This window comes from Microcaecilia unicolor, chromosome 11, assembly GCF_901765095.1.
Source record: "Microcaecilia unicolor chromosome 11, aMicUni1.1, whole genome shotgun sequence".
Classification (NCBI taxonomy): domain Eukaryota; kingdom Metazoa; phylum Chordata; class Amphibia; order Gymnophiona; family Siphonopidae; genus Microcaecilia; species Microcaecilia unicolor.
Window position 1 is genome coordinate 152,067,642 of NC_044041.1, and position 22,149 is coordinate 152,089,790.

Genomic DNA, 22,149 nt, shown 5'->3' on the forward strand with positions numbered 1-22,149 from the left:
CCCCCAAATTTTGACACCTGGGCAACTGCCTACTTGATTTAATGAAAGGACTAGCCTGGCTTGAACCCAAAAAGCCTGAAAAAAGAAAACCCACTGTGTATCCGTAACCCATACATTTGTATTTCACCTACTACTAGGCAGATTACAAATCAACATACATACACAATAAAAGATAAAAACAAACAGATCAGTACATTAATCAGAATAAAGATCCAAGCATCAGCTCAATGCTTTTTCAAACAAGTAGCCTGATGATTAGTGCAATGGCCTGAGAACTGGAGAACTGGGTTCAATTCCCACTGCAGCTCCTGGTGAGTCCAAACAAGTCACTTCAAGTTTCATGTTTATGCACCTTAATTTTATTAATTCTTCCTTCTGAGCCTTACTTACCTCTTTTTTGGCTACTTGCCTCTCTGGTTTGATGGGTTACAGAGTAATAGGGGAATTTGAAAGTACTGGATCTTTTCTTAATATTTTTCCTTTATTCTCCTTTGTTATGAGAATTGGAACTACTAATTGTAGTGGACTTGAACTGAATAATTTCTGGGGAGGGGAGGTTTCATGATAGCATTGTGCTTATTATTTCAATCAGTTTTTTTGTACAAGTTTAGCTTCATTTGTCTTTATTTGAAATTTCATAAATTATCTTATCAATAGGGCGGAGCCATGGTGAGGGCGGGGCTAGGGTGGGACAGGGCTAGGATAGGGCCCCACCAAATTGGTCTGCATAGGGCCCTGCACTTGCTAAGACCGGCCCTGTGGGTAGCAGTCCAAATTACAGACCTGCAGCCTAAAACCCTGTCATGTTGGCGGAAAATCCAGTCTTGCGAACAGCCATTACAATCTTACAGTTACAATACAATATCACACAGGGATGTTTAAGGGTTTAGGTCTGATGACTAGGTTTGTAATATCAAAATATCTGGATGAATGATGGGTGGGGTACTACTGTACTAAACAGAATTTGGAACTTTAAGTATGCACTAGATTCTGTGGATTTTTGACATGAATAATGGGAATATGAGTCATATCTAGAAACACTTCAGTTGGTGTTCCAAACTATAGTTTGCTGGGACACATGTATCATTCTTAATAGCGAAGGAAGTGAACTACTATAATCAGAAACATAACTTGGGGCATGACTTGGTATACTCACATCCCTGCGGACTAGGACTTCCATGTTGTACATTATGGTCATCCTTTCCCAGGCCCTTCTATATCTTAAATATTACTTCCTGCAGCCTGGGACAATGAAATAGCATTCCTCTTTGCAGAAGAATAGCCTGACAAGCAGTCTAGCGTTCTGGGGACCAAAGCCGGGCATCCTCCTCTTTTGTAACATTTTTGCGAATGTCCCCACGGATCTGATGTTGTGACATTGATGCGCATTGACATCATTCATCAGTTCTGGGCGGATTCTATATATCGCGCGGATATTCACATAGAATTTTTGTTTTTGGTGGATTCTATATATGGTGCCTATATCCATGTGTATAATTTGTAGTGGGCTTGCATACAGTCACAAGGCATATTCTATATATTGTGCCTATGATTAGCAAAATACACTTAGCTTTGGGAAATGTGCATCTCTGATGTCTTGCGTTTTTGTTTCTTTGTTTTATACTGTATGGAAATTTTAGACATGATATATAGAATCTAGCCCGATATTTTTAAATTCTGCATAGTGTTTTTGCACAGAATAAGGCCTAAAATTCCCTCCTTCATTTTCCCTTTTCAGGCTCCCTCTTCAGTTCCGTGTCTCACTCCAACTGCAGTTCTCTCTCCTTATAACTACCAGCAAGACCCTAATTCTGTCTGTCCCCAAAGTCTTCTCTGGCGTGCAGTATGTCCACCCAAGGTTGTAGCTATGGGAGGGCTCGAGGCCCAGTCCCCCCCAATTTTAGCTCAGGACCCCCCCCCCCCCCCGGTCAGGTGTACAGGCTTTCTGTGCAGGGCAAGTTTGTGTCCCGAGTCTGCTCTCTATCTCTTCTCCCGTTTTTGTGCTTCCTTCCTACCTCCCTCAGTCCTGCATTGCTGCCTCTCCCTCTCCCTTCCTTCTCCCCCCCCCCAAATCTATCCTACCTCTCTTCTAGCAGCGGCAGTGATTAGAACAGGCTGCTTCCAGCTGACGTCGGAGCTTTCTCTCTACAAGGTCCTGCCTACACGGGAACAGGAAGTTGCATCTGAATAGGCGGGACCCTGCAGAGAGAAAGCTCAGATGCCAGCTGGAAAAGAGTAGTTACTTACCTGTAGCAGGTGTTCTCTGAAGACAGCAAGCTGCATATTCTCACAAGTGGGTGACGTCACGTCGGCCCCGGAGGATTTTCCAGCAAAATCTGAAAGTCTCTTCTAACAGCGTTCCGTCGCGCACATACACATTCCCGTTCGCCGCACGGACACGCCCCTCAGTTAAATCCAAAAGATGAAGGAGACAACTCCAAAAGGGGAGGTGGGAGGGTTTGTGAGAATATGCAGCCTGCTGTCTTCGGAGAACACCTGCTACAGGTAAGTAACTACTCTTTCTTCGAAGACAAGCAGACTGATATTCTCACAAGTGGGGTATCCCTAGCTCCCAGGCAAACTCAATACAACAAACATTGGTCAATTGAGCCTCGCAACGGCGAGGATAGAACAAAGATTGACCTGAAAATAAGAAACATCTAAATGAGAGTGTAGCCTGAAACTGAATAAAAATGGGCCTAGGAGGGTTGGAGTTGGATTCTAAACCCCAAACAGATTCTGCAGCACCGACTGCCCAAACCGACTGTAGCGTCGGCTATCCTGCTGAAGGCAGTAGTGAGATGTGAATGTGTGGAGTGATGACCACATTGCAGCCTTGCAAATCTCTTCAATAGTGACTTGCTTGCTCAGATGGGAGTGTATCAACTAAACTCTCAAACTGCCTCACTGAGTTGCGCAAATGAATGCTCGTGAAGAGCTGGTAGGATTGGATTTTGGATGCGAGCATGCCAGCCTGATACACCTTTCTCCCAAAAGCGTCTAAGGTTCTATGCTTTCGCCCCGGGGGCGCCGAAGCAAAGTTGATAGAACTGTTAGCTCTTCTGAGAGCGGAATCCACCACCACAGAGTCATGAGGCAACTGAGGCCGGATAAAACTGGGTCCCCATGGATTCGATACTGGGATTCAGCCTTTTTAGGGATAGTCGGACATGAAAGAGGCTTCTTCCAGTTTTTTAACAGCACCTCAATGAGTGTATCATGAAAAGAAGCTGTGGTAGAAGACTTAGGTGGAGATTCTAGTCCAGGACTTCGAGCATCTTGGCCGCGGGCTCATCCACAATCTACACAGGGAAGGGAATGGCCTCAGACATTACCCGCACAAAAGATGAAAAATACAAACTCTCCGGAGGGAAGAGCTGCTTTTGAGATGAGGGAATCGAGTCAGATGGAAGACCCAGAGAATCCTCAGTAGAGAAAAGTGTATGACCCTCATCTTCATCAGATGAGCCATCATCGGATGGAGCTAATAACTCAGAAAGAGCAGCTCAGAACCGAGGCCGTCTCGACTTGGAGGTGTGGTGACCTCGATGATAGTGTCGAGAAGTCGACTCCCCCGGCGACTCCGGTGAAGCTTCCTCCACCGACGGCAATGGAAAAATCGACCTGGAAGGCTGCCGACACCATATACTGGAGGCGGTACCGGTGAAGGGGAGCTCACCTCAGGCGAAAAGCTAGATGCTGCAGAAGCTTCTGGCACCGATGGTACCGACCTCCGGTGCCGGGATACCTCCATAACAGCGGGAGAGCGAAGCTCTCGGCACCGATGGCACCGACGTCCGGTGCCAGGATACCTCCATAACAGAGGGAGCGAAGCTCTCGGCACCGATGGTACCAACGTCCGGTGCCAGGATACCTCCATAACAGAGGGAGCAAAGCTCTCGGCACCGAGGGCACCGATGGTACCGACGTCCGGTGCCAGGATACCTCCATAACAGAGGGAGCAAAGCTCTCGGCACCGATGGTACCGATGTCCGGTGCCAGGATACCTCCATAACAGAGGGAGCAAAGCTCTCGGCACCGAGGGCACCGATGGTACCGACGTCCTGTGCCAGGATACCTCCATAACAGAGGGAGCAAAGCTCTCGGCACCGATGGTACCGACGTCTGGTGCCAGGATACCTCCATAACAGAGGGAGCAAAGCTCTCGGCACTGATGGCACTGATGGTACCGACATCCGGTGCCAGGATACCTCCATAACAGAGGGAGCAAAGCTCTCAGCACCGATGGTACCGACGTCCAGTGCCAGGATACCTCCATAACAGAGGGAGCAAAAGCTCTCATCACCGATGGCACCGATGGTACCGACGTCCGGCGGGCGATACTGTCCCAATGCCATCGCTGCCCCCGACGCCGACGGTGTCGACGGCGCCGGGGTACCGGACTCAAAAATGCTTTTTCTTTGGACCTCTCTGGAGAGTAGAGTGCGTCTTTTCATTTTAAGACACAGCTTACACTTCTCTGGCAGATGGTCAGGTCCGAGGCATTGAAGGCACCAGGAGTGCTGGATTGTGTCTAATTAAAGGAGACACAGAAGGAAAAAGAAAAAATCCCGAATGGGCGATCTGAAAACAATCGCTACGAAAATAAAAGGAAACTTATAAATGAAACAATAAAGAAAAATAAAGGAAATATTATTATTATTATATTTTTGTTGAAGAAACTTCGTCCTCCGGGTGAAGAAACGCGAAGCGCGCGAAGCAAAACTCCGTGTCTCCTCAGATGCGGAAAAAGAAGAACTGAGGGGCGTGTCCGCGCGGCGAGCAGGAATATGTACGCGCGCAGGCGCGGTGTGGTCCCTCGCGCGACGGAACGCTGTTAGAAGAGACTTTCAGATTTTGCTGGAAAAATCCTCCGGGGCCGACGTGACATCACCCACTTGTGAGAATATCAGCCTGCTTGTCTTCGGAGAAAGCAGAAAATAGACACTTTAACCAAAACAAATAGGAAAATAAAATACTCAGACAAGAAAGGTATAATAAGTACTTTATTTTGAATGTATTTACTGGAATATGTCAGCTTTCCCAGCATTGCCCTCCACCCTTGGCCCCATCTCCCTCTTTTCCAGCATTGCCCTCCTCTCTTGGCCCCCATCTTTCCAGCATTGCCCTCCCCCATTGGCACCCATCTCCCTCTTTCCCAGCATTGCCCTCCTCCCTTGGCCCCCATTTTTCCAGCATTGCCCTCCCCCCTTGGCACCCATCTCCCTCTTTCCCAGCACTGACCCACCATCCCAGGCCAAAATCACTCCCTCTCTCTCTCCCATTCCTTCCCCCCATAGTCTGGCATTTCTCTAATGATCTCTCTTCCCCCTCCCTGCACGGGCAGTGGAAGAGATTAGAACAGGCTGCTTCCAGCTGAGCTTTCTCTCTGCAGGGTCCCGCCTATTCAGATGCAACTTCCTGTTCCCGTGTAGGCAGACTTTGTAGAGAGAAAGCTCCGACAGCTGGAAGCAGCCTGTTCTAATTACTGCTGCTGCTATAAGAGAGGTAGGAAAGACTTGGGGGGGGGGGGGGGGGGGAGAAGGAAGGGAGAGGGCAAGGCAGTGATGCAGGACTGAGGGGGGTAGGAAGGAAGCACAAAAAGGGGAGAAGAGATACAGAGAGAGCAAACTTCAGACACAACTTGCCATTTCTAACAGCTGCCCTGCACAGAAAGCCTGTACACCTGACGCGGGGGCCTGGGCCCCCGAGCCCTCCCATAGCTGCAACCTTGGGTGGAAGTATTGCATGCCAGAGAAGACTTTGTGGACAGACAGAATTAGGGTCTTGCTGGCAGTTATAAGGAGAGAGAACTGCAGTTGGAGTGAGACAGGGACCTGAAGAAGGAGCCTGAAAAGGGAAAACGCAGGAGGGAATTTTAGGCCTTATTCTGTGCAAAAACACTACACAGAATTTAAAAATATAGAGCTAGATTCTAAAATTTCCATGCAGTATGAAGCAGAGAAACAAAAACATTTCCCAAAGCTAAGTATATTTTGCAAATCATAGGCGCGATATATAGAATACACCTTGTGACTGTATGTAAGCGCACTACAAATTATACATGTGGATATAGGCACCATATATAGAATCCACCAAAAACAAAAATTCTATGTGAATATCCGTGCGATATATAGAATCTGCCCAGAACTGATGAATGATGTCAATGCGCATCAATGTCACAAAGTCACAACATCAGATCCGTGGGGACATTCGCAAAAATGTTACGAAGGAGGATGCCCAACTTTGGTCCCCAGAACACTAGACTGCTTGTCAGGTTATTCTTCCGCAAGGAGGAATGCTATTTCATTGTCCCAGGCTGCAGGAAGTAATATTTAAGATATAGAAGGGCCTGGGAAAGGCTGACCACAATCTACAACGTGGAAGTCCTAGTCCGCAGCCTCTAGTTGTTTGCTTCATGAGAGGTTTGCTTTTCTCAAAGCCCCCTGTCAGACCTCCACCATTGTCATGGGATCTCAGTGTCATTCTCACCCAACTGATGAAAGCTGCTTTTGAGCCAGTGAATTCCTTCCATCTGAAGTACTTTTCTAGGTGGCTGTTACTTCAGCTCATAGGGTCAGTGAGTTTCAGGCCCTAGTAGTGGATGCATCTTATACTAAGTTTCATCACAACAGATTAGTCCTCCGCACGCACCCTAAGTTCCTGCCAAAGGTGGTGTCAGAGTTCCATCTGAACCAGTGAGTTGTCTTGCCATCATTTTTCCCCGTCCTCATGCCCACCCTGGTGAGACTAGCTTGCACATCTTGGACTGCAAGAGAGCATTGGCCTTTTACGTGGAGCGGACGAAGCCCTTCAGACAGTCCGCCCAGTTGTTTGTTGCTTTTGATCCCAACAGGAGGGGAGTCGCCTTCGGAAAACGCACAATCTCCAGTTGGCTAGCAGATTGCATTTCCTTCGCTTATGCCCAAACTGGGTTGACTCTGGAGGGCAATGTCACAGTTCATAATGTCAGAGCCATGGCTGCGTCAGTGGTTCACTTACAGTCAACCTCCATTGAAGAGATTTGCAAAGCTGCAACGTGGTCTTCAGTCCACACATTCACATCTCACTACTGCCTTGAGCAGGATACCCGACGCGACAGTTGGTTTGGACACTCAGTGCTGCAGAATCTGTTTGGGGTTTAGAATCGAACTCCACCCACCTAGGCCCATTTTATTCTGTTCCAGGCTGCAATCTCAGCTAGCTGTATGTAGTTTCAGGTTAATCTATGTTTTGTCCTCACAGTTGAAAAGCTCAATTGACCAATGCTAATTGTTTTGGGTGAGCCTGGATGCTAGGGATACCCCAGCTGTGAGTATAATCCAGCCTGCTTGTCCTTGGAGAAAGCAAAGATACGTACCTGTAGCAGGTATTCTCCGTAGATAGCAGGCTGATTATTCTCGCAATCCCGCCCGCCTCCCCTTGGAGTTGTTTTATTTTTTTGTGCTATAGAACTTAACTGAAGAGCGTGGTCGCGTGACGGGCAGGAAGTCAGTTCACACTGCACACGCGCCAGAATGCTCTGGCAACATCTTATTGCAAATGCCGGTTCCCGGGCCGACACGGATGTCAACCCAGTTGTGAGAATAATCAGGCTGCTGTCCTCGGAGAATACCTGCTACAGGTAAGTATCTTCGCTTTATTACTTTTCATTCATATTGCAACATATGCCAATGTGACATAATGGATTATTAGCATTTCAGCATTATTGGCTTCTGTCTCACCTAGAATGTAAACTGCACTAAACCGTGGAAAGGGGTTATTAGCGGTATACAAGAATTGATTTGATTTGATTTTGATTTGATTTAACTTCACCACATATTCAGACAGTGATGAATAGGGAAGCACACAAACCAGTTTCTTCTCAGTTTCATGTCCACTATAATGAAGAAGTAAACCTCGTTGAGAAAAACGCGCACTTAAATATGCCTTCTGTATGACTGAAGAGGGATAACCCCGTGCAGATAGCAGTTAGCAATTTAACGTGCTTTAAATTCATTCAAAGAAGAACACAGTTTGAGGTCTTCGTAAATGCTGTGAAAATGAAGATAGTTGTTATGGCCAGTGCTTTTTCCTTACAAAGTAATAAAAAAACGAACCATCAGTATTTTTCTCAATATGGATGTCCAAAAAATTAATACATTTTTTATGGAAAGTAGCTGTAAATTTCAGATTCACATCTAAGGTCCTGTTTACTAAGCTGCACTGTAGGCATGCTAGCATTTTTAAGTAGTGCGCGCTAATGCTAGAAACACCTATAAGATTATACGGGTGTCTCTAGCATTAGTGCACACTAAAAGTGCTAGCGCACCTTAGTAAACAGGGCCCCTAATGTGTTCATCCATTTTATAAATTCTTCTAATGATTCTTTTGAGTGACTCCAAATTAGAAAAATCTCATCCAAAAAACTTTTCCATAATTTTACTGACGCATGGTAAGGAGAACTATATATATGTTGTTCTTCAAAAATTGCCATGAACAAAGTAGCCACTGAGGGTGCTACTGTGGGTCCCATGGGCATGGCCACACTGTGAACATGTTGGTAACTCCATTGTACCCCCCCCCCCAAAAAAAAAAAAGGTTTAATCGCCAGATTAGCTAACTCTAGAAGAAAAGCATTAGAGATACGAGGAGGTGGTTGTCTACATGACACGGCTTCTTCAATAATCGATAAAGCTGGGTCATCTTTAACAGTAATTAGACCTATTGTTTAATCCAGTAGGTCTTGAGCTGATTGTTTTCACAGAAGACATGTTGATCTTGGGAAGGATTTTAATTGGGCTTTTTCTATATTTAGGCACTCGCATTTAAACCAGGTCTATGGATAGTGTAACTGTAGGAGCTTAAATATAAGACACTGATTCTGGGTTATACTAGTATTCTACAATAGAATCTGGACCATAATAGCGTAGGCTTTCACTGTGTGGCTTCAGAGTGCCTAAAACGAGATGCCCACTTATAGAATTGCCCCCTTTTAGGGGATAATTCTCAAGAGGTCGCCTAAAGTTTAGGCATCTAGTGTGTGTACTAAGTGTGAATGGCAATTAAGCCTGTAACAGGCGTTCTGTCACTTTAAGAAGCCTTTGGCAGCAGCACACCACACCTGCACAAGTGCCTTCCCACCCAATGTGAGTGTGTGGGCGTGTGGGACCAGTTTTTCCACAGAGCAGAGAGGTTGCATTCTCCGAGGACAAGCAGGCCTTTGTATTCTCACATCTGGGTGATATCCAGTGCTGATGCTGGCTAGTGATATTAACCCAGAACTTTCTAGCAGTGTTCCACCGTGCATGCGCTGGTGCCTTCCCACCTGACACGCGAGCACAGGTTCCTTGGTCTTTGTTTTTCTGAAGAGCAGGAGGACACATTTTTTTGTGTTCTTCTCAAGTGTGTACTTTCTTGTCTTGTTCCTTCCTGTGCGGGTTTTCAGGTCCTCTCAGTTATTTTTTTTTCTTTTACCCTTTCTTCAGCTACTCTTAATTTTTTTTACTTCTTTGGCCCTTAAAGTTTCCTTTGTTTTTTACGTATTGCTGTGCCCTTTTAGGCTGGAGCCTCAACCTCGATTTGAACACTGCCCCTTTTTCCGGTTCAAAATTGAGTTTAATTTGGCTGCAATCCTTTTCTCAATGTCCAAGAAGACCTCCAGTGGCTTCAAAAGGTACACCTAGTGTAATTGGGTCTTCCATATCATCAAGCTGATCAATCCATAGACTGGTGGGTTGTGTCCATCTACCAGCAGGTGGAGATAGAGAGCAAACTTTTGCCTCCCTATATGTGGTCATGTGCTGCCGGAAACTCCTCAGTATGTTCTCTATCTCAGCAGGTGGTGGTCACACACAGCAGCAGCTCTGGCTAGGCCTCCAAGCCTAATTCTTAGGTTTTGTTGAGTGCCTGGGGTTGAGGGCTCTTTTGAGCAAGTGCAAACCTGGTGGTGCCAGGTCCCTCCTTTTCTCCCCCCTCCCGCTGGCTCCGTTAAAAAAAAAAAAAAAAAAAAAATTTTGAACGTCCTTAAAGGCGTTTATTTCGACGTTTATTTAAACGTTTATTGCAGCTACTCACTGGGACACCAGGTCGTTACAGCTCGGAGCGGCAAGCAGGTAATTTTTACCTTTTTATAGCGGGCAGGGGGTTCCCCGATTCTTCTCCTCGTGGCATATGGCGTCGGAGGGCGAGGGCGCAAAGAGTCGCTCCCCGGATCGCTTGAGCGCTTCTAGAGGGGATGCGGGGGTCTTAAAGCCTGATTCGCCCTTGTTGTGTGACAGTTTCGTGACCGATGAATGTCCCGGTCCTTCCTCCGGCATGGCGGTTTTTCCCGCCATAAACGCCCATCCCCCGCTCCTCGCCTCCGCCATCTTGGCCGGCCATGCGGCTCGGACGGCTTCTTCTTGGGCCGCCCTTGAGGTTGGAGACATTACTGCCATGAACGCCCTTAATTTGGGCGACGGCACAAAAGCGGCTAAAGTTTAGCGCCGTTCTTCCCGCGCGGCTCCTTCGCGGAGTGTCGCGCCGGACGCCATTTTGGATGCGCAGCATGTCTCTCCCCCGCTCTTGCGAGCGCCGGTTGAGGGTGCGTCTAGGGCTGTAGCCCAGGCTGCGGAAGTGCACAGTCTGGGGGGTTTCTCCCCCGAGTTTGTTTTGCTGCTGCATCAGGCCTTCCTTATGCAAAACGCTGCCCCTGCTCCCTCGTCTGGTAAAGAGGTTGAGGTTCCCAGAGGTAAACGCCCTCGGGTTGTTTCCCAGGCCTTGGAGGACTTTGTCTCCTCCGATGTAGATGAGGGCAGCGTATCTGAGTTCTCCCAACGGTCCTTTGCGGATTCCTTGGAGGAGACGGATCCCCGCTCGGATGGAGCGGATGACCCCTCTGTAGCGCGGCTTTTTAGCTCAGAGGATTTGCCCAACCTGTTGATACAGGCCATGGACACTTTGAAGATTTCCTCTCCGGAGGACGTCTCTCCCTCAGCCCCTGTTGGCTCTGCCATTATGCTGGGGACGAAGCGCCCGCCTAGAACCTTCCACGTGCATGATGCCATGCACACCTTAATTTCGGCTCAATGGGATGTCCCTGAAGCGAGCCTTAAAGTGGCTAGGGCTATGTCCCGCCTCTATCCTTTGACTGAAAGTGAACGTGAGGCCTATCTGTGGCCTACCGTGGATTCTTTAATCACTGCGGTGACTAAGAAAACGGCGTTGCCGGTGGAAGGTGGCACGGCCCTAAAGGACGCCCAAGACAGAAGATTGGAGGCGGCCTTAAGGTCGTCCTTTGAGGCGGCTGCTTTAAGTTTGCAGGCCTCAGTTTGCGGCTCCTATGTTGCCAGGGCGTACCTGACTATGGTGCAGCGGGCTTCCCCCTCGGATCATTCCTTGAGGGCTGATTGGCCGGCCCTGGAATCGGGCTTAGCCTATTTGGCAGACTTGCTGTATGATGTCTTGAGGGCCTCAGCTAAAGGCATGGCTCAGACAATCTCTGCGCGGCGGTGGCTTTGGCTGAAACATTGGTCTGCTGACCACGCCTCTAAATCCCGCCTGGCTAGATTGCCTTTTAAAGGGAAGCTGCTCTTTGGGGTCGAGCTGGACAAAATCGTGACCGATCTCGGCACGTCTAAGGGCAAGAAGTTACCAGAGGTCAGGGCTCGGGCTAGTACGCGTCCCGGTACCTCCAGAGGACGGTTTCAGGAAGCCCGTCGGTACCGCCCGGGCAGGTCGGGTTCCTCTGCCCCCTCTTCCTTTAAGAGGAATTTCTCCCCCAAGCAGCATTCCTTTCGCAGAGACCGCCGTCCCGGAGGTGCTCCCTCCGGTCCTCCCCCAGGGTCTCGTACCCAATGACGGGGCCTTGGTCCACGCCCCAGTGCAGATTGGAGGACGGCTGTCCTCGTTTCTGGGCGAGTGGACCACAATAACTTCAGACGCTTGGGTGCTGGAAGTCATCAGAGACGGCTACAAGCTAGAGTTCTGCCGACCCTTAAGAGACGGGTTTGTACTCTCTCCCTGCAAGTCTCCGGTCAAAGCTGTGGCAGTGCAGCAGACTTTGGACAATCTGATCCGCCTGGGTGCGGTCGTTCCGGTGCCAGAAAGTCAGCTTGGCAAGGGGCGTTACTCCATTTACTTTGTGGTACCAAAGAAAGGAGGTTCTGTCCGGCCTATCCTCGACCTCAAAGGGGTCAATCGGGCCTTGAAAGTGCGGCACTTTCGCATGGAGACTCTCCGCTCTGTTATAGCGGCAGTGAAGGCAGGGGAGTACCTGGCATCCTTGGACATCAAGGAAGCGTACTTGCATATTCCCATCTGGCCTCCTCATCAACGCTTTGTGCGTTTTGCAGTCCTGGGCCGACACTTCCAGTTCAGAGCCCTCCCGTTCGGGTTGGCTACTGCTCCGCGGACCTTTTCCAAAGTAATGGTGGTCATTGCGGCCTTCCTGCGAAAGGAAGGAGTACAAGTCCATCCTTATCTGGACGACTGGTTGATCCGAGCCCCCTCTTATGCAGAGTGCGGCAAAGCTGTGGACCGGGTAGTTGCTCTTTTGAGCTCCCTGGGATGGATCGTCAACTGGGAGAAAAGCCAGCTGCGCCCGACTCAGTCCCTGGAGTATCTGGGAGTTCGTTTCGACACCCAAGTGGGCAGAGTGTTCCTGCCAGACAATCGGATTGTCAAGCTTCAGGCTCAGGTGGACCAGTTCCTAGTAGCCTCTCCTCTTCGGGCTTGGGACTATGTGCAGCTGTTGGGCTCTATGACGGCCACGATGGAAGTAGTGCCCTGGGCCAGGGCTCATATGAGACCACTACAACAATCTCTGCTGCAGCGCTGGACTCCGATGTCGGAGGATTATGCTGTGCGCCTTCCCTTGGACCCAGCAGTGCGCAAGGCGCTGAGCTGGTGGATGCAGACAGACAGGTTGTCTGCGGGAATGCCTCTGGTGACCCCGGAGTGGATTGTTGTCACGACGGACGCCTCTTTGTCGGGCTGGGAAGCCCACTGCTTGGGAAGGACAGCGCAGGGGCTCTGGTCTCCTGCAGAGGCAAAGTGGTCTATCAACCTCCTGGAACTCAGAGCCATTCGGTTGGCGCTTGTGGAGTTCATTCCGGTACTGGTGTTGAAGCCGGTACGGGTCCTGTCGGACAATGCCACGGCTGTGGCCTATGTCAACCGCCAGGGAGGTACCAAGAGCGCCCCTCTAGCCAAGGAGGCTATGAATCTATGCCAGTGGGCAGAAGCGAACCTGGAGCAGCTGTCAGCGGCCCACATTGCCGGAGTCATGAATGTCAAGGCGGACTTTCTCAGTCGCCATACCTTGGAGCCCGGAGAGTGGCAGCTATCTGCTCAGGCGTTCTTGGACATCACGAAGCGCTGGGGCCAGCCGAGCCTAGATCTGATGGCGTCATCGGCCAATTGCCAAGTGCCGCGCTTTTTCAGCAGAGGACGGGACCCTCGATCCCTGGGAGTAGATGCTCTTCTCCAACAGTGGCCGACTCAAGAGCTTCTCTATGTGTTCCCGCCCTGGCCCATGTTGGGCAGGGTGCTAGACCGGGTGGCAAAGCATCCCGGCAGGGTAATCCTGGTGGGTCCGGATTGGCCCAGACGTCCCTGGTATGCGGACTTGATCAGGCTCTCAGTCGACGATCCTCTGCGGCTGCCAGTGGAGCAGGGCCTGTTACATCAGGGTCCCGTGGTGATGGAGGATCCCTCCCCCTTTGGTCTTACGGCCTGGCTATTGAGCGGCAGCGTCTGAGAAAGAAGGGCTTCTCAGACAAGGTCATCGCCACTATGCTGAGAGCGAGGAAGCGCTCTACTTCTACTGCTTACGCCAGGGTTTGGCGTATATTTGCAGCGTGGTGTGAAGCAGGCTCACTTTCTCCCTTCACTGCTCCAATTTCTTCAGTGTTGGCATTCCTGCAAGAAGGTCTGGAGAAAGGCCTGTCGCTCAGTTCCCTTAAAGTCCAGGTAGCGGCTCTGGCTTGCTTCAGGGGCCGCCTGAAGGGTGCTTCCCTGGCTTCGCAGCCAGATGTGGTGCGCTTTCTCAAGGGAGTTAATCACCTGCGCCCTCCTCTGCACTCAGTGGTGCCTGCGTGGAATCTCAACCTGGTGCTAAGAGCATTGCAGAAGCCGCCTTTTGAACCCTTGTCGAGGGCATCTCTGAAAGACCTGACGTTGAAAGCAGTCTTTTTGGTGGCTATCACTTCAGCCAGAAGAGTTTCCGAGCTCCAGGCGCTCTCATGTCGAGAGCCCTTTCTGCAGTTCACTGAGGCAGGAGTGACTATTCGCACAGTGCCTTCCTTCCTGCCCAAGATTGTTTCTCGCTTCCAGGTGAATCAGCAGCTCTGTCTCCCTTCCTTTCGTAGGGAGGACTACCCAGAGGAGTACTCTGCTCTTAAATATCTGGATGTGAGACGAGTCATCATCAGATACTTGGAAGTGACCAATGAGTTCCGGAAATCGGATCATCTGTTTGTCCTGTTTGCAGGTCCTCGTAAGGGTCTGCAGGCTGCTAAGCCTACAGTGGCAAGATGGGTCAAGGAAGCCATTGCAGCGGCTTATGTGGCCGCGGGGAAAGTGCCGCCTATCCAGCTGAAGGCTCACTCCACTAGAGCTCAGGCGGCCTCGATGGCAGAGGCCGGGTCCGTCTCCTTGGAAGAGATATGCAAGGCGGCAACTTGGGCTTCGGCTCATACATTCTCCAAGCATTACCGCTTGACTGTGGCTGCACGGGCGGAGGCCCGGTTTGGAGCTTCAGTGTTGAGGTCAGGGATTTCAATGTCCCGCCCTGGGTGAGTACTGCTTCGGTACATCCCACCAGTCTATGGATTGATCAGCTTGATGATATGGAAGGTAAAATTATGTATCATACCTGATAATTTTCTTTCCATTAATCATAGCTGATCAATCCATAGCCCCTCCCAGATATCTGTACTGTTTTTATTCTGGTTGCATTTCAGGTTCAAGTTTAGTCTTCAGTTACTTCAGAAAGACTTCGTGTTCAAGTTTTTTCACTTGGATTCTTCAAGAGTTGAGACGAGTTTGTGTTACAGTGAGCTGCTGCATTCCTCTCCCCTCCGTTTTACGGGGCTGGATTGAGATTTAAATTCTGCCGGCACTCCCTCCCGCTTCGTGCGGCTGTAGGGCAGCTTTGTACCTCTCCCGCTTCGGCGGTGTTAGGGTCAGTCAGCTCCTCCCGCGGTTGCGGTTGCAGGATAAGCCAGATCCCCCCGCATCGGCGGGTGTGGTGTCCCTCCCCCGCTCCGCGGGGATGAGCTGGACGGATTCCCCTCCCCCACTTGTGTGGGGATGAGCTGGGTTAATTCCCCTCCCCCGTTTCGGCGGTGGTGAGCTGGGCAGAGTGTCCCTTCGTGGGTGTAATTCTCTAAGTGCTGAGTCCTGCGGATGGAGCTTTGATATCGACATACTGAGGAGTTTCCGGCAGCACATGACCACATATAGGGAGGCAAAAGTTGCTCTCTATCTCCACCTGCTGGTAGATGGACACAACCCACCAGTCTATGGATTGATCAGCTATGATTAATGGAAAGAAAATTATCAGGTATGATACATAATTTTACCATTTCCATGACAGACCCACACAACTGGTGCATCGGGTGCCTTGGACCTGACCATGAGCCTAACTCTTGTTCTCTGTTTGCAAATGCAGCCGTGGACACGGGGCATGGCAGGTTCAACAGGTGAAGCTTCTTGGTTCCTTGAAGGCTGATATAGCAACATGGACACCAGAAGCATCAACTTCGATGGCTGCCAAGACTTCAGCATCCACTGGAAGTGCACCGGCATCAAGGAGGTCTCCACCTCCCTTGTCATCGAGCGCTGAGAGTAGGCCATGGACCCTACACTGAGGGCATGTATGGGTTCATCGTCGTCTTCGTCTGTACCGAAGGACCATGATGCTGGGCATCGGGAGAAGCCCAAGAAGCATAAAAATTAGTCCTCCTCGATGTATGGTGCTAGGAGCACTGGGACATCGGCATCGCTGGTACCCAAGAAGCGCTCTCCCTCCTTGGAAGAGGTGCCATGCACAAGTCCCCCAGCAGCCAGGTTCCAGCTGCTACTACTATCCTATATAATAATTCTCACCTCCAACAGGATGTGCCTGGGACCGTGCCTGCCGGAAGTGGTCTGCTAGGCAGGCACGCACTGACCTCACGTCAGTGACAGACAATTTTGCAAAGCAAAACAATCTGAGTGCTGGCCATTAGGACACAGGGTTGATAGGAGAGTTTTAAAAGACTGAAGGAACTGAAAGTGTTAAATGGGGGGAGGGGGGAGTTCTGAACGACTGAAAGACATGAACATTTGGGAAAGGAAAACAATCTGAATGCTGGCCATTAGGACACAGGGTAGATAGGAGAGTTTTAAAGGACTGAAGGAAACGAAAGTGTTACTCTGGAGAAGGGGGGGGGGGAGTTGTGAACGACTGAAAGACATGCAAATTTGGGACAGGAAAACAATCTCAATGCTGGCCATTAGCACACGGGGTACATAGCAGAGTTTTAAAAGACTGAAGGAACCGAAAGTGTTGAGGGGGGGGGGAGTTCTGAATGAATGAAAGAAATGAAAATTTACGAGAGGAACACAATCTGAATGCCGGGCATTTGGACACAGGGTAGATAGGACACTTTTTTTTAAAAAATGAAGGACGTGAAAGTGTTACATCTTGGGGGAGGGGTGAGGAGGAAAGCGGTGGGGTATCCGGATACTGGGCATTAGGGCCACTGGGGTACATAGACTTTTGAAAGCCTTAAGGAGCCCAAAGTGTGGGAAGGAGGAGGAAAAGGAGGGGAGGGAACGGGGTGAGGGGCATTAGGAACAGGGGAGGGGGCCCTGCCACACACTCTCATTCTCACACACACACTGTCACACAGACAGTCTCATTCTGTCACACACCCGCACATTCACTCTGGCTCTCTCTCTCAAACATACACACTCCCAGGAAAACCTTGCTAGCGCCCGTTTCATTCGTTCCAGAAACGGGCCTTTTTTACTAGTTACTTATAATTTCTATAGTGCTACTAGATGTGCGCAGTGCTGTACACTGAACATGTAAGAGGCAGTCCCTGCTCTACAGAGCTTACAAAATGTAATCAAGACAAAATATGGCATAAGGGAATTACTTAAGGTTGGAATGATAAAACAGACATGAATACTGAACAGGTGAATAGGGGTTAAGAGTTAAAAGCAGACTAAAAAAGTTGGGCTTTTATTCTAGATTGTGGCCTGAGAATGGCAAGGACAAATCAAATTCGGGTATAAAGTATCACATACCATGTAAAATGAGTTTATCTTGTTGGGCAGACTGGATGGACCGTACAGGTCTTTATCTTCCGTCATTTACTGTTACTGTTACTGAAGACAGCCAGAGCTGGAGCTTGACATACTGACTCAGGAAGTCTATTTCAGCATATGGTGCAGCAAGATAAAAGGAAGAGTCTGTAGTTGACAGTGGAGGAGAAGGGTACGGATAAGAGATTTACCTGATAAAATGGAGTTCTCGGGGAGGAATATAGGAAGAGATAAGAGTGGAGAGATACTGAGGAGCTACAGAGTGAATACACTTGTAAGTCAATAAGAGGAGTTTGAATTGTACCTGGAAATGGATAGGGAGTCAATGAAGTGAATTGAGGAGAGGGCTAATATGAGCATAGTGACACTGGCGGAATATAACTCATGCAGCAGAACTTTGAGCAGCTTGAAGGGAAGTGATTTTTTAGTGAGAGACCTGTGAGAATCAAGTTGCAGTAGTCTAAGTGAGAGGTGATGAGTGTGTGAATAAGGGTTTTGGTAGTGTGCTCAGAAAGAAAGGGACACATTTTGGTGATGTTATATTTATTTATTTATTTTGGTACATTTATACCCCGCATTCTCCCACAAGAGCGGGCTCAATGTGGCTTACAAAATTACAAAAGGATACAATTCTGGGAGGGTACATATTCAAGGAATCAAAGGGAGGGGTAAGAACATGAGGATAAGATTAGGGTGCATCACGAGGCTGGTACAAGGGTACATGAAAAAGTAAGTACAGTTGGTGGTCAGTGGTCAGGCGGGTACAGTCGATGTGAGGAAGGTTAGGACTTGGTATTGGCAGTGGGGTAAGCTTTCTGGAATAAAAATGTCTTTAAGGATTTCTTGAAGAGCTGGTGGTCATCAGTCTCTTTTAGCTGCCTTGGTAGAACATTCCAAGATTTCGTGGTAACGTAGGAGAAGGTTGACGCAAAGAGTAATTTATATTTAACATTCTTGCAACTTGGATACTGTAAATTGAGGAAGGATCGAGCAGACACTGATGCATTTCTGGATGGTAGATGAATCAAATCTAGCATATAGGCAGGGGCTTCCCCATATATAATCTTGTGAGTCAAAGAACAGATTTTGAAGGTAATACGGTCTTTAATTGGAAGCCAGTGTAGAGTATAACGAAGAGGATGCGCATGGTCAAAGCGTAATCCGCCCAATGTTAGCCTTGCAGCAGTATTTTGAGCGGTCTGGAGCTTTTTGAGGATGAATTCACGGCAACCTGCATAAATTCCATTGCAATAGTCAATATGCGAGAGGACCAACCAATGAATAAGGGTTCGAAATAGCTCTTTTGTGAGGAAGTGCCTAATCCCCTTCAACCTCCACATTGAGAGGAACATTCTTTTTATTTTTTGTTTTTTTTTATTAATTTCTAATAACATAACATATACAAGAAATCTTGTATCAGAAAATCAGACAGAAAAATTCAGTGGATTTATATCATCCCTTGAATACATTATAGAAGAAAACATTAATGTCTTTTTTTATATCACAAAAAGAGGGGGGCATTACTAAAGAATATGGGGAATACGGAACATTCTTTTTGTGATGAGATTAGCTTGGCTATCCAGAATCAAGTGATTATCCAACAGCACTCCAAGGACTTTCAGACATTTAGAAATCGGAAGAGTGTTATCCTTAATGACGAGTGTGGTTGGGATAACTTTATTATGTTGGGACGAAAGGATTAGACTTCGCGTTTTGTCTTTATGGAGTTTAAACTGAAATGCATTAGCCCAGGAATCCATTATGGAAAAGCTAGCAACTATTGAGTCGTGGACTTCAGCTAGTGTGGATTTGAATGGAATATAGATGGTCACATCATCCGCATAAATGAATGGGTTGAGGCCAAGTTTTGATAAGACATTCGCAAGAGGAATCAACATGATGTTGAAAAGGGTAGGGGAAAGAGGTGAGCCTTGAGGTACTCCACAATTGGCTTTCCAGGGAGCCGAAATGACAGATTTGGCTTTAACTTTATACGTTGTTATAAAGAAAGAAACGACAGGTTTAGCAGTCTGTTGGATATGTGCAAAGAGAGAGGAGTCAAAGATGACCCCAAGGTTACGAGCTGATGAGACAGGGAGGGTGAGAGTGTTATGCACAGAGATAGAGAATGGGGGAAGAGGAAAGGTGGGTTTAGGAGGAAAGAAAAAAACTCAGTCTTGGCCATGTTTAGTTTTAGATGGCGCTGAGACATCCAGGCAGCAATGTCAGACAGGGCGATACTGACAACTTCTCAGGCTGCCTCTCTTCCGGCTCCCCTGCCTTTGCCGATGCCTTCCTTTGAGCGGTTCTGAGCAGTACTCAGAGAGGAGCTGGCTCAGATGCTGCAGTTGAAAACTGCTCAGGCATAGAGAGTGCTTACGCCAACTGTGGATCCAGCCCAGATTCTTCCTGAGACTCCTTCCATTCAGGGCGTCGATGACCTCGATGCATATAGTATCGCTCTCAACGTTGGGGGAGGAAGCTTCCCCGGAGTTGGACAGTAGGGCTGTACCTCGATGCTCTTCGAGGCATGGACATAGATCCACTGAGTTGAGGAAGGCACAGATTCAGTACAACCTGACTATGGTGAGGAGTCTGAATGGGACCGCTCATAGGATTCAGAGGAGGACCCACATTACTTTTTGGAGGAGGAGTCTTATGGAATACCTTCTGATCTCTCACCACCTCAAGAGAGACATAAATTTCCACCTGAGGGAATCTTTCACTGGTTTTATCAGGGAGATGACTTCTGCCATCTCATTTAGGTTGAATCTGAGGAAGAGCCCAGGGTGGAGTTGTTGACTGTCCTGGACTGTGAGTTTCCTCCTAAAGGAGTGATCACTGTACCATTGTACCCTATCCGTAAGGATGCACTAGTGAAGAACTGGGAGTTTCCCTTCTTATTGTAGGTTGTACCTAAGAAGGTGGATAAGCAGTACCATATCCAGAAGGCTCCCAGATTTGAGAGGGTTGAACTGCCATACCATTCTCTAGTGGTCGAATCTGCTCTCAAACAAGCTAGGAGTTTGAGGATTCCTAACTTGGTGCCCCCAGGTAGGGGAGACCAGGACACTAGGCTCATATGGGAGAAAAACGTAAGCCTCGATGCTTATTGCTCGCATCCAGTCCTACCGGCTCTAAACGAGCCTCTACTTGCAAACTTTAGTCCGCAGTACACCATGTCTTGTGGATACTGTCCCGCAGGAGCAGGCCACAGAGTTTTGTCAGTTGGCTAGTAAGCAGTTGAAGTGCATAAAATGTCTGGCTAGGGGCACTTAGACTCTTTTGACATAACATCCAGACTCTCCACAATGGGTGTGGGGATGTGCAGACTCTCATGGCTGCATGTCTCTGACCTGGAGCCAGTGGTGCAGGAGAAGTTGGTGGATGTTCCTTGCCGTAGTGACAACTTGTTTGGAGATATGGTGGAAGAGGTAGCCAACCTCTTACAGAAGCATACGGACACTCTTTTGAGTGGGCCTAGATGGTGACCCTACTACTCTCAAAGGCATAGGTTCCCACCGCCTTCCCCCTCTGCCCAGCACTCTGAGCCTCGCCAACCCCATCTTCAGAAGCCCCAGCTGCACCCCATTCAAAACCAGAGACAAGCTTCCAACTTGCTCCAAGAGAGCATAGCACCCTCAAAGTAACCATCCTGGATGGCCTAACAGTAGGGGAGAGGCTGAATTTTTACCATCACAGGTGGTCCCTTGTAACCTCAGACAAGTGGGTTCTTAAAAGTAGTCCATCTCAGTTATGCCCTGTATTGACCACCAAATTGTCCACCGAGAGCATCATCACTCAGCTCTCAGCACAAGCAGGTAGTTGTAGAGGAAATTTCCGCCCTTCTCCAGGCCAAGGCAGTCAGAATCCGTGCCACCAGAGGAAGAAGGGGATTTTATTCTAGGAACTCCTTGTATCCAAGAAAAGGGGGGGGGGGATTTCATCCCATCCTAGGCCTAAGGGTCCTAACAAATTCCTGGTCAAAGAACAGTTCAGGATGCTTTCCCTGGGCACCTTTCTCTCCATGATTCAGGAAAACAATTAGCTATGCTCTCTGGACTTAAAGGATGCCTATACCTACATTTTGATACTTTCCCAGTCATGGAAGTGTCTCAGATTTCAAATGGGGAAGCACCATTACTAGTTTCACATCCTGCCATTTGGCCTCATGTCAGCTCCCAGGGTTTTCACCAAAGGTCTAGCAGTAGTGGTGGCATATCTACATAGGCTGGGAGTGTACGTCCCTATCTGGATGATTGGTTGGTCAAGAGCTCATCACAAGAAGGGGCAACATAGTCGATCTGCCTAACTATTCGGGTGTTGGAGTAGTTTGTGACAAACAGTAGTAACTCCAAGTCCCACCATTTCCCAGTCCAGCGACTGGAATTTATAGGAGCCCTGCTAGATACATTGCAGCCTCAGGCTCACTGAGAGCCAGAGACCTTAATGCTCGCCGTGCAAGTCTGAGGCAGCAAGCAGGTCACAACTTGGCAAATGTTGAGATTGATGGCATATCCTTCCCATGGCATGAAACCCAGTGGACCCTATCTTCCCAGTGATCTCAGCTGGCTGGGAACCTAGCAGATGTCATCCACACTCCTCCAGAGTTGACTCATGCACTTCTCTGGTGGAGAATTAGGACAAATTTGACACTGGGACTACCATTCCAAATTCCACCTCCTCAGAAGGTGCTGACAATGGATGCATCCAACCTTGGATGGGGAGCTCATGTAGATTAGCTCCACACCCAGGGCACTCGGTTGACTCAAAACAAGATCTCCATATCAATGTCATTGAACTCAGGGCCATTTGGAATGCTCTAAAGGTTTTCAGAGATTGCTTACAAAACCAAATTATTCTCATACAAAT